Source organism: Phycodurus eques, chromosome 11 (assembly GCF_024500275.1).
Source record: "Phycodurus eques isolate BA_2022a chromosome 11, UOR_Pequ_1.1, whole genome shotgun sequence".
In the NCBI taxonomy this organism is placed as follows: Eukaryota; Metazoa; Chordata; class Actinopteri; order Syngnathiformes; family Syngnathidae; genus Phycodurus; species Phycodurus eques.
In genome coordinates, this window is record NC_084535.1 from 6,317,611 (window position 1) to 6,328,791 (window position 11,181).

Sequence of the window (11,181 nt, forward strand, 5' to 3'; positions counted from 1 at the left end):
AATAATTTTCCTAGTAATACATTTTTGCAATCATGTACTGTATTACAAAAGAACCACCGAAGAACAGATTTACTCCCATTTACACAATGTCTCTGAACGCACCTCGCATTCTCACGCAGCTGCGATGTGCCTGCCATGACTGGCGGCCGTCGCTGCACTGAATCGGTTCCCAAATACAGCGTTTATCCGCTGACATATGAAGGCTCGTATATAGTGTGTTCAGATGGTTTTGTCCTGAAAGTCCCTAACAAAATTTGGAACTCTTGAATGAAAATTATTTTGTTTCGAAAACTGTTCATTGACACCAGAGCGAGCGCGTTCTCAATTACGTCCGTCACGCCGAAATTAACTAAGTCCAGTTTACGTTCTTACGTTCGCACAAAATATGAACTAGTTTATGAACTTTGTTCATAGAGCTCATTGTACTACAATGATTTTGTGTGTGTGTGTGAAAGGTACCCGAATGCAGAACTCAGTCTTAGAAGTACAGCACAGTAGGTAGTTGTGGCACTAATGTAGCTTCCTGCGTTAAAAGGTCAAAACAACAAATGGTGGGCGGGAGGAAACGGAAGCATTATTAGTCTGCGACAATCGTGAATTGAGACATTGTAGCATATCATTGTATAATCCCCGCAGGCATACTGTATACCATGCAAGTGCAGTATCCAAAATATAAATAATTGTAGCAAAGCCAACTGAGCACAATGGAAATGAACAGAAGTGGAATAAGAACATTGGTTTCATTTCATGTAATGGCAATTGTTCTCAGCATTGACCAGCAAGTCAGCCATCACGTGGTCATTTCTGTTAAGGTCTCATTTATTTGACACATGGTCATGTCTGCTAAGTTTGACTTTGACACATGTTCATGAATTGGCCCACGGGGATACAGCTATCTGATTCTGAATTTATTTGACACGTGGTAAGACCTAACTAGTACAAACATTCAACGGGCTTGTAGAATGACTACTTGTAATGTTATTCCACTACTAGCGCTGCTAAGGTGGTAAATTTGACACATGGTAATTTCTGCTAAGTGCATTTTTTTTTACACATAGTCGTTAATAAATTGCCCCTTTTGGACAAAGTTATCAAAATCATTAAGTTTACATTTCTTTGACACATGGTAATTTCAGGTACAGTCATTTTTTTTACAGCTGGTCGCTTCTGGTAAGTTTCCACTTGTTGGACGCGTGGTGATTTCCGGTACGTTTGCATTTTTACACAGGGTAAGTTCATATTTGTTTGAGATGTGGTAATTTTGGGTAAGTTTACATCTAACACAAGGTAGGTTCCTATGTATTTGACACGTGGTAATTGGGGGTATATTTGCATTTGACACAAGGTAAGTTTGCATTTGTTTGACACATGGTCATTAAATAATTGCCCTGCGGGGATGAAGTTATCGGAATTAGAAATTTCTGGGAAGTTTACATTTCTTGTAGTAATTTCTGGTAAAGTGGAAACTCTACAAAACGGACCCCGATATAACAGGTATCAGATAAAATGGACCGAATTGGCCGCTGTTGTTTACTAGCACCGTGGCGCAATGCAGACAGAATGGGATTGACGCATTTCTGGGTCACAGGTATACAATATGAATAGATCCAATTCCAAAAGATGTGCCTACGTGGTGCCCATGTTGATTGGGGCATTGATATGGCAGCCATGGTGTAATGGTTCTATCTATTGTCTACTGTACATTGAGCACTGGCAGAGAGAGCGCCCATCCTACTAGTGCACTGAATTGTCTTACTATTGTGGAAAAAGATCATACTAGTATATGGCCTTTAAGCTGGATATCAAGGATGTTAAATAAATGCTCCAACGGCTTTCCATAGTCCACATGAAATGAGAGAGGAGGGAGGAGGAAGAGGCCTGCTCCACTTTGGAGTCTCCCCAATAAAAGCGTAACAGGATTAACGTCCATGTCTCTTGTGATAGCGGAGTGGAGAGACCTCGACGAAACTGAATCTCCCCCCCCCCCCCCAGTCTCCTGATAATAACCTATGAATTTATGATTATATGAACATGTATATCTTCATAATCCCCCCTCTGCTCTATTAAGACATTGCCCCAGCTCCAACACGCTTGATGGAGACATCAAAGCTCACCAATGAGACGGCCGGCCTCTGCCACATTTAGAATGTGTGAGTGTGAAGCAGCGGACCAGGCTGGACTGCAGGGAAACCACAGGGTCAGGCTCAGGTTGAACCGTTTATTTCCCTTTTATTTCTTTAAATGCTAATTACTATAAATAAGAGACAAAAGTTTTAATTTAGCACTGGTGCTAGCGTATGCGGTGTCCTGGCTGGTCCCCACTAATATAGTTTTAAAGTAGCTAGCATCGACATGGCAATGATTCTCCTTAGGGAATTACAACCAGTTGGCAAAAGCAGTCAGTGTTAGAAAGACAAACTAAGTAAGGAAAAGCCCACTAGAACATCAGAATTTTACTTGGGGTTCATCAGAGGCATTTGAAATGCTGGCAGGTGAGTGCTCATTCCATTTAAGAAGATTTTGAATGTGAATGGTTGATTCTAACAACAGCCACAACATGGTGGTAACTGTGAGCAAACTTGTGCAACCACATTATTTTTACTTAACCTCTCAAAAAGATTTTTACAGGTTGTAGGAATTTAAAAATAATCTAATTCCAATGAAGTTGGGATGTTGTGTTAACCAAATAAAAACAGAATACAATGATTTGCAAATCATATTCAACCTATATTTAATTGAATACACTACAAAGACAATATATTTAATGTTCAAACTGCTAAACTTGATTGTTTTTAGCAAATAATCATTAACTTATAATTTTATGGCTGCAACACATTCCAAAAAAAAGCTGGGACAGGGTCATGTTTACCACTGTGTTACATCACCTTTTCTTTTGACAATATTCAATAAACGTTTGGGAACTTGAGGACACTAATTGGTGAAGCTTTGTTGGTGGAATTATTTCCAATTCTTGCTTTATGTACAGCTTCAGCTGTTCAACAGTCCAGGGTCTCCGTTGTCGTATTTTACGCTTCATAATGCGCCATACATTTTCAATGGGAGACAGGTCTGGACTGCAGGCAGGACCATCTCGTTCCCGCACTCTTTTACTACAAAGCCACGCTGTTGTAACACGTGCAGAATGTGGTTTGGCATTGTCTTGCTGAAATAAGCAGGGGTGTCCATGAAAAAGACATTGCTTGGATGGCAGCATATGTTTCTCCAAAACCTGTATGTACCTTTATCATTAATGGTGCCTTCACAGATGTGTAAGTTACCCATGCCATTGGCACTATCACAGCCCCATACCATCACAGATGCTGGGTTTTGAACTTTGTGTCCATACAGTCCGGAATGGTTGTTTTCCTCTTTGGCCCGGAGGACAAGACTATCTTAGTACATATTATTCCCAAGGTTCTGGTTTCCAATTGCACTCCAAAAATTTGGGGAAACCCTGTTTTACATAATCCGGCAGATGGGGGAGAATGAGGAAAGACCACCTGGTAAAGGGGGTCGTGTGGCTATGCCATGCTGAGCGAGGCCTCTTATTTGGGTCACGTCGAGGTCGGATTACATACCCGACACTCTAGTGATTCTCAAACCAGGGTCCGCAAAATTGCAATAAAATGTCAGTCGGTGTTTGCACAAAACAATCAGACTTATGCTAGAGAGCAAAAAAAAAAAAAAAGACAGGAAAAGCCTATTAGACCATCTGAGCTTTATTTGGAGTAAATCAGGGGATTTTTAAATGGTGTCAGGTGTGTGCTGGCTCCCAAGTTTGAATGTGATCAGTTAATGCTGAACACAGCCGCTTCCACAGTTATGAGAGGGTATGCACACTTGTGCAACCCATATGAATCATTGAGGTTGACTAAAAGAGAAAAAACGAATAGAGATTAGAAAAACGTACAACAAATCACAAATATATCAATATTTAATTGTTTTCATTAAAAGATGAACATTGACCAGAATATAAAAATATTCCAGTCGGCCTGAAAAATGCATAAATCAGACAATGAGAACAAGAGTGGGCTAATTCTATTTTATCATTTTACAAGAGAGTGATTTAGTTTTACAACTACCGCCCAATGGCTGCCACTAAAGGTTTTGTGCAATCGTGGTTGAAGTCCAAATATTCTAAATCTACACATTTCCTAGATGATAAACATTCACCAGACTATTCCAAAACGATTTGAGTAGCCCAAAAGGATCTTAAATGAGCTAATAAGGACTAGATTGGGCTAACTCTATTTTGTGAAATAGAAAGTTAATAGTAATAAAAGTAAAATAGTGCTATATGGCGAAAATGGAACAAAACCTTGATTTTAATCAGTATTCGTCTCCCTTTCCTCTCTTCGTTTCTGAACCTAACTTGAGAATGACAAAAATTGAGGTATCCCACTCTAGTTCTCAGTGGCTCAATTGTTGTTAGGATTAGAGTATGAGGGGGTGGGTCATTGGGAAAATTGTAAGGACCAAAAGAGTGTTGCGGGTCATGGGGGCTAACATCCAAATATGCAGATTTAAGCATAGTATTTATGACCAAAAAGAGGGGGTGGGAGGTGGCTCATGTAGTCTGGCCTACAAAGAAGATAAGCCCAAGCTGGTAACCCCATTTCCCTTCCATCTGTTGGTAGCACGGCTGCACTCGCCAGGATCTGGCAACCCACCCCACCTCTCCCTCCTTCCCTTCCCCCCTCTCCCCATCCCTCTTTTTCTCTCCATGCACAGCTGTGTTGCGTTTGGATTAGGCCGAGAATAAAACAGGAAGTAGAAATTAAACAAAAAAAGCTTAAACACACATGGAGCGGCGCGCATTCGCTCATGCTGGCCCTCCGTGCAGCAAAGGGGGGCCTGTGGAAAGTGCGCACCCACCCACACACACACACACACGCATAATAAATATGCTCGAGAATGTACAAAGTCCTAGCCAGCCTCCCACTGTCTCCCCATAAAGCCAAGCGAGGACCACAGGCGTAATATTGGATCAGTGCAGTGTGCCCACACTGGTGCTCACACATATGGCGTATATGTGTGTGTGTGTACGTGTGTGTGTGTACGTACACACACTCCTCCTCCTCTTCTTCATGGTGGTCTGCGGAGGAGGAGGGGGAAGGAGCCAATAAGCATGCAACGCAAAAAAGTTCTAACATGTATATTCATGCTCATTATAATGCTGAAAAATCCAAGCTAATTTCCGTTAGCCCGACTACGGCGTTTCGTATTACAGTATATGTTATCATTAAGATAGTGGACTTTCGTTGAACAAACTTGAGTTTGGTTGAATATTTTAGTGTTTAAATATACAATATTTCATGTTTTTTGTTGTATCGGCTGTTTGTATGTGTTGCTGCTCCGTGTGTGTGTGTGTGTTAGAGTAGCATTTGTAAAGGTTTAGAATTAGCGTAACACCTTTCCTAATTTACGTTTGCCCGACTATGTCGTTTTGGATTATGTTAGCATTAAGCGAGTGGACTTTCGATAAACAAAATTGTAGGGTTTGGTTGAAGTATTTTGGTGTTTATTTTCCTTTGTTGTATGCTTGTATGTTTGTTTGTATTTGTTGCTGCTCCATGTGTGGTAAAGTAGAGACTGTTTTGGTTAAAAGGTTTATATTTACTGTAACATCTATGCTAATTTCCATTTAGCAATGCTATGGAGTTTCGCATGAAAGGTTGGCAAGGTTAGCGGACTTTTGTTAGGCAAAATTATATGGTTTAGGTGAACATTTTGGTGTTCAAGTCTCTTGCTGTATGCTCTGTTTGTATGCACCGCTGCTCTGTGCGTGTTAAAGAAGCAGTTGTTTGAAGGTTTTGAGTGACTGTAACATCAATGCTAATTTCCGTTAGTCTGAACGAAATATTTATATTTGAAAATGTGTTGATTTGTTGATATTTGTTTTTTTGTTTGTTTGTTTTTTCGGGTTTAATTCCTTACCACTACTATTTCAAATATATTGTGCAGTATCTAAGTGTGTAATACTGTATGTCACATTCACAGTATCTCAAATCTGACAATATGTATACAAATAATATAGGTCTCTATCATAAATATTCACTGAAAGCGTAAACTCTTTGTTGGTGTAAGCCAAATGATGCCTATTATAGCTAGAGGCCAAGTAACCTTTTCTATATTTGTTTAATATCATTTAGCATATCTCAGATGTGCATTAATTATTGCGATTGGCTGGCGACCAGTTCAGGGTGTACCCCGCCTCTCGCCCGAAGATAGCTGGGATAGGCTCCAGCACGCCCGCGACCCTAGTGAGGATAAGCGGTACACAAAATGGATGGATGTATTAATTAGAATCTTATAGCTGCAAAGTAGCAATACGCTCGACTAAATGTATTTTTGTTGGAGGCCAATTAGTTCCTCCAAACGATCCCACGACAGTACGCAGGAAATACAAATGAGGAAGTGGGGAAACTCACAGTATCGTATCGCAGGGAGGGGATATGTTCAGTTATGTCCGCTACCTTAATGCTACCATACGATGCGAAACAGTATATACGGGCTAACGAAAATTAGCACAGATGTTACGGTAATTATACACCTTCAAACAACTGCTACTTTAACACGCACGGAGCAGCAATGCATACAAATAGAGCATCTGCCTCTTCAATTTGCTCTTAATTACACTGGATCTCTTTCAGTCGAGCTCAATGCTCCACGGCATGTCGTGGCACAACGTGGTACTACACTAAATTTGAACTTGCCTGTATACTGTAAAAACCCATAAACATTTCTTTTTTAAAAAAGGCGCTTAAAAATCTGTGATATGGTGGGGGAACACTGTATTAATGAGAAAAAAATAAGACTTATAAAGCGGTAACGGCTCATTTGCAGTTTAGAAGCTGGACTGATTGTTGATGGATAAACCGTAAATGCTTTGACTTGACTGTCAAAACCTCACTCACCTTATGACTCATTCACTCGGTGTGTACGCGTGTGTGTTTATAAGTGTGTATTTTCTCATCAATGTTTATGTATGAATGTAGGAAACACATGGAAACACTTTTTGCTGTAAATGCCAATGACCCCTCCCCTCACTCGACACCCACACACACACGCACGTATTGTATGATCAATGTGGTGCGCATATAGCATCCATTGTGCTGGATACTCATAGCCAGAAGCATTAGAACACAGTATTACCATGTGCCGTGTACACTACATACGACACACACACACTCCGCAACAGCAACTTGCATTATGTTTAGCTTGGCTTTCAGTAGTTTGAACCCAAAATAATGGAAAGTTCTCCTCCTGCGGGGTTTATACATGCAGTACTGTACTTTTACATACATGTAAATGTGCACGCACACACACACACTAGAGGACAGATGGATCACATGTAGAACACCGCGCACAATGCAGCGCAGCTTAGTTTCATAACCCAGTGCACTGACATTGCACTTATCTAATATAGTAGGACCACGTTTTGGTAGCATAGCATATATTGCGCCCCAATACAGGTATTTTTACATATTCCATATTTGTCAACCAAATCTGAAAGACATACTGTAGGCTCAAAGTTTGCATGTAGAAAATTTACTTCTATGAAAAAGAAGAATAAGGCAAAAATGTTTAGATATTCTAATGCAATATAATATATTGATATTAAATAACTTTATCATTTCTTTAATTTCTGTATATTATATTAATAAAATAAGTTAATCCAGAATTAAGTTTGTTTCTTGTTTAACTAAGATGATAAAACGATTAGATGATTATGATAAAACTATTTTATAATGAATGTATAATGGAAACAATCTTAATACAATTTTGAAACGTATAAATCATACCTATATTCATTTTAGTCATTGCAAGTTACACCCATTGGATGAATGTATTTTAATTAACTCAAAAAGATAAAGCATTGACTCAAATTATTTTGTGCATCAACAGCTACAGCACAATCATAATTAGTTGATTAAACCAAAAAATGAATTCTTTTTTTTGTGTGTGCGCTGAACTAATAACACCCAAAATGCATAGAGGCGGATAACAGGAAAACATTGTCACCTTTTTAAAGTCATCTACTTTAAGTGTTCTGTGTTTAAAATTGAAAATTCCGCACATAAGTACAGTGATTATATGAAGAAAGTGTTTTAAAAGTTACATATATATTAATGGGGTGCTATGATCAGAATATTGTGGCTTCCATCCATCTGTCCTCATGATTAGTAATGAAGAAGTGCACACTTATTAACATAGAGTTTGACATTTATGTGTCTTCATGAGCATACATGAAGGTAAAGTTTAGCATCACACTAAAGGTCAACCTGGTTGCCGTGGTAACCATGTGGTATCAGTTCCAGGTGGTTTCCATTCCGCCAGACTTTTTTTTTTTTTTTTTGAATTTTGAATTCTTTTTCTATAGCAAAGCAAGATCCCTATTGATTTCATGTAGACAATTTGACATTTAATTGGATTGGCACTACATTATATCTTTTATGTATTTCTTTTTTTAGCATGTTGTCTTATTGTATTTTTGGAATACAGTGGTACTCGGGTAGGCCGTTTTCCACTCGGTAAGTTAAATGTTAGCATCTGTCCCGTGCTCCTTGAAAGTGTTCTTATTTTGTATTTGTGTTTTTGACTCTTTCTCCCATTCATTAAACAATTGAAAGTGTCCCAGCAACTTTTCTTTTCACTTCACTCAAGCAGCAAACTCAAATTTGGCTTGCAACAAAAAGCAATAAATGGACCAAGCGCCGGCTTGTAACCCGATAAGCTCGTAAATTGGGGCACTTGTTGTAAATCAAGGTATCATTGAAATATTAATCAATATTAGAGGTATACTGCAATTCATGTCTAGTGAATCTGGAGTGTAATTTTAATTTAATTTTCATGGCTATTGCGGTGAAATGCAATAAATTATTATTAATTATATTGAAGAGTTTAAAAGGTGTTTAAGAGTATAGAAGGTGTTGAGTATGGTGGCGGTTAATAGGAGTGTGGAGAAGATCATCAAGAGCCTGGGGAGGTTGGTACAGCTTTTAAATATGTAAAAGTAATCCAAAAAATATGTGGTTGCTATTAGGGGTGGTCCTGAACCTGATCCCCACGATTAACAAATTCATACTGTTTATTAAAAATGTACACCACATAATATTAGAATAAAGAAGTGACTTTCTGCTTTTCCCTGTCTGGGGTTTTCACAGCGAATCATAATTTTTGTGTTTTATTTTCTTTACCACTGGACATTTTTGTCAGTTACAATTTCATAATAATGCTATAACATTGAAACAATATTATACTTCATTTGAGGTCATCTAAAATGTTTCATCATCATTATTTGCAGGGTACTGTTAATTTTCTTTAAATCAATAAACAAAATATAAATGATAAAAGGAATCAATAATGAATACTGTGGATATAAAACGTCTACACACCCCTACACAAATCCCGTGTTTTTGTACAATGGTTCCATGGGAGAGTTAATGTCTTGGAAATCCTTTCGTAAACTTCTCCAGACTGATACCTTTGAACAATGAGATCCCTTTGATGCTGATGTGTGATGTGACTACAGAAATGTGGGGAAACGGCCACTAGAAAGGCTGAACTTTATTTGGGGTTAAACAGAGGCACTTGAAATGATTTAACAGTGTGTGCTGACTCGCAATTAACATGTTTGAACGTGATTGGTTAATAGCGAACACGGCCACATCCCCATTTCTAAGAGGGTGTGTGCACTTTTGCAACCGCCTTATCTCCGTTATTTTTACTTCCTCTCTCGAAAAAAGGTCCTACAGTAGGTCACGTTAATGGTGGAAAAAGTTTTCAAACTGTTTATCCTTATATCACAAAAAAACTGACATTTGAACAGGGGTGTGTAGACTTTATATCCACTTCCTTCTTTCCCCGGTAACTTTTCCAGGCTTTGTTACCTACCTGTCTTCCATCCAGAAGTGAGGGAGCGTGTGTAATCTCCCCCCCCCCACCCCCCCACCCTTCTTTCCTTCTCCATCTCGTGTCATCGGGAGGCTAATGTGAATCAATCCCGCGATGACGATGACACTCCCTAATCCTGACGCCGCTAACTGATGCCCACGCCACACGCCATAAATACGGCCCCCGTGACCCCCACCCCTTCACCCCACCAGCTGGCGACCATTTATCACATGACTGGCGTGAGAGCGGCTGATTGACAAGTTGATGCTTGGGTTGTGTTTGGCCAGAGTGAAAGTTCTAAATGAGACACTGAGAGCTAGAGTGGGCTAACCCTTGTCGTTTTTGCACAAAACAGATTTTAAATATTAAGCAAAAAAAAATAATATAAATGGCTTAATTGGTTCAATATAATTAGTTTGATGATTATTATTAATAAAAAATATTTATATATGATACTATTTTAATTTGTGTATATAATAAGTATTTGTCTTGATTTAAAAAAAAATAGTGTAGTGGAGTAGTTCTAGGTCCAAATAGCATTCAAATTGATCAATATTTCATGAAAGGTCATTTTTTAAAAACTCACTACTGTTGGCATTTTGCCAAATATAATTGTTTTGTACTTAGATCATACCACTTGCGTTTTTTTTTTTTTCAACAACTGAGGTACTCTTCATCGTTTTATAGGTTGGATCCCGGTCAGTATCATCTAGGTTGTCGAAAGAAAAGAAACAAACTGGGATTAAAAAAAAGGTTTTAGTGCAGTAGTGGTCTAAATTCAAACATCCATCAAATCCAGCAATATTTCAAGATGATAAGTAACATTCACTTCTACTCGCTAAACTAAAGCTTTTCATACTTTCTGTGTCACAATTTCTGGGATGTTGGCCCAGTGTTGCTCTGATGAATCGGGGAAAAAGACTGAGTGCAATAATGTACTGCCCCCTGTATGTCACAATTGGAACTAAACCTTGATTTAAAATTGACAAGCATGGAGTTAGCCCAATTTTGTTCTCAGTGTCTCAATTCAGGCATATGCAGGACATAAGAATCAAAGACGGTGCTGATCGAAATTAGAATCGTTTGACTTGGCACAGGTCGGCACCTTACTGGCGGGATGCCTTGACTTCATGACTCTTTCGTAAGAGGAAGCGTGTTTGCATTATTTCTTCTTTCACAAGACAATGTGTGACAATGATGTCAGTTGTTAGTCAGATCCCCGCAGGCAAAATGAATAACTACGCTGACAAAATGCAATTGTACTGCACTAAAGGAGCAGTGTAT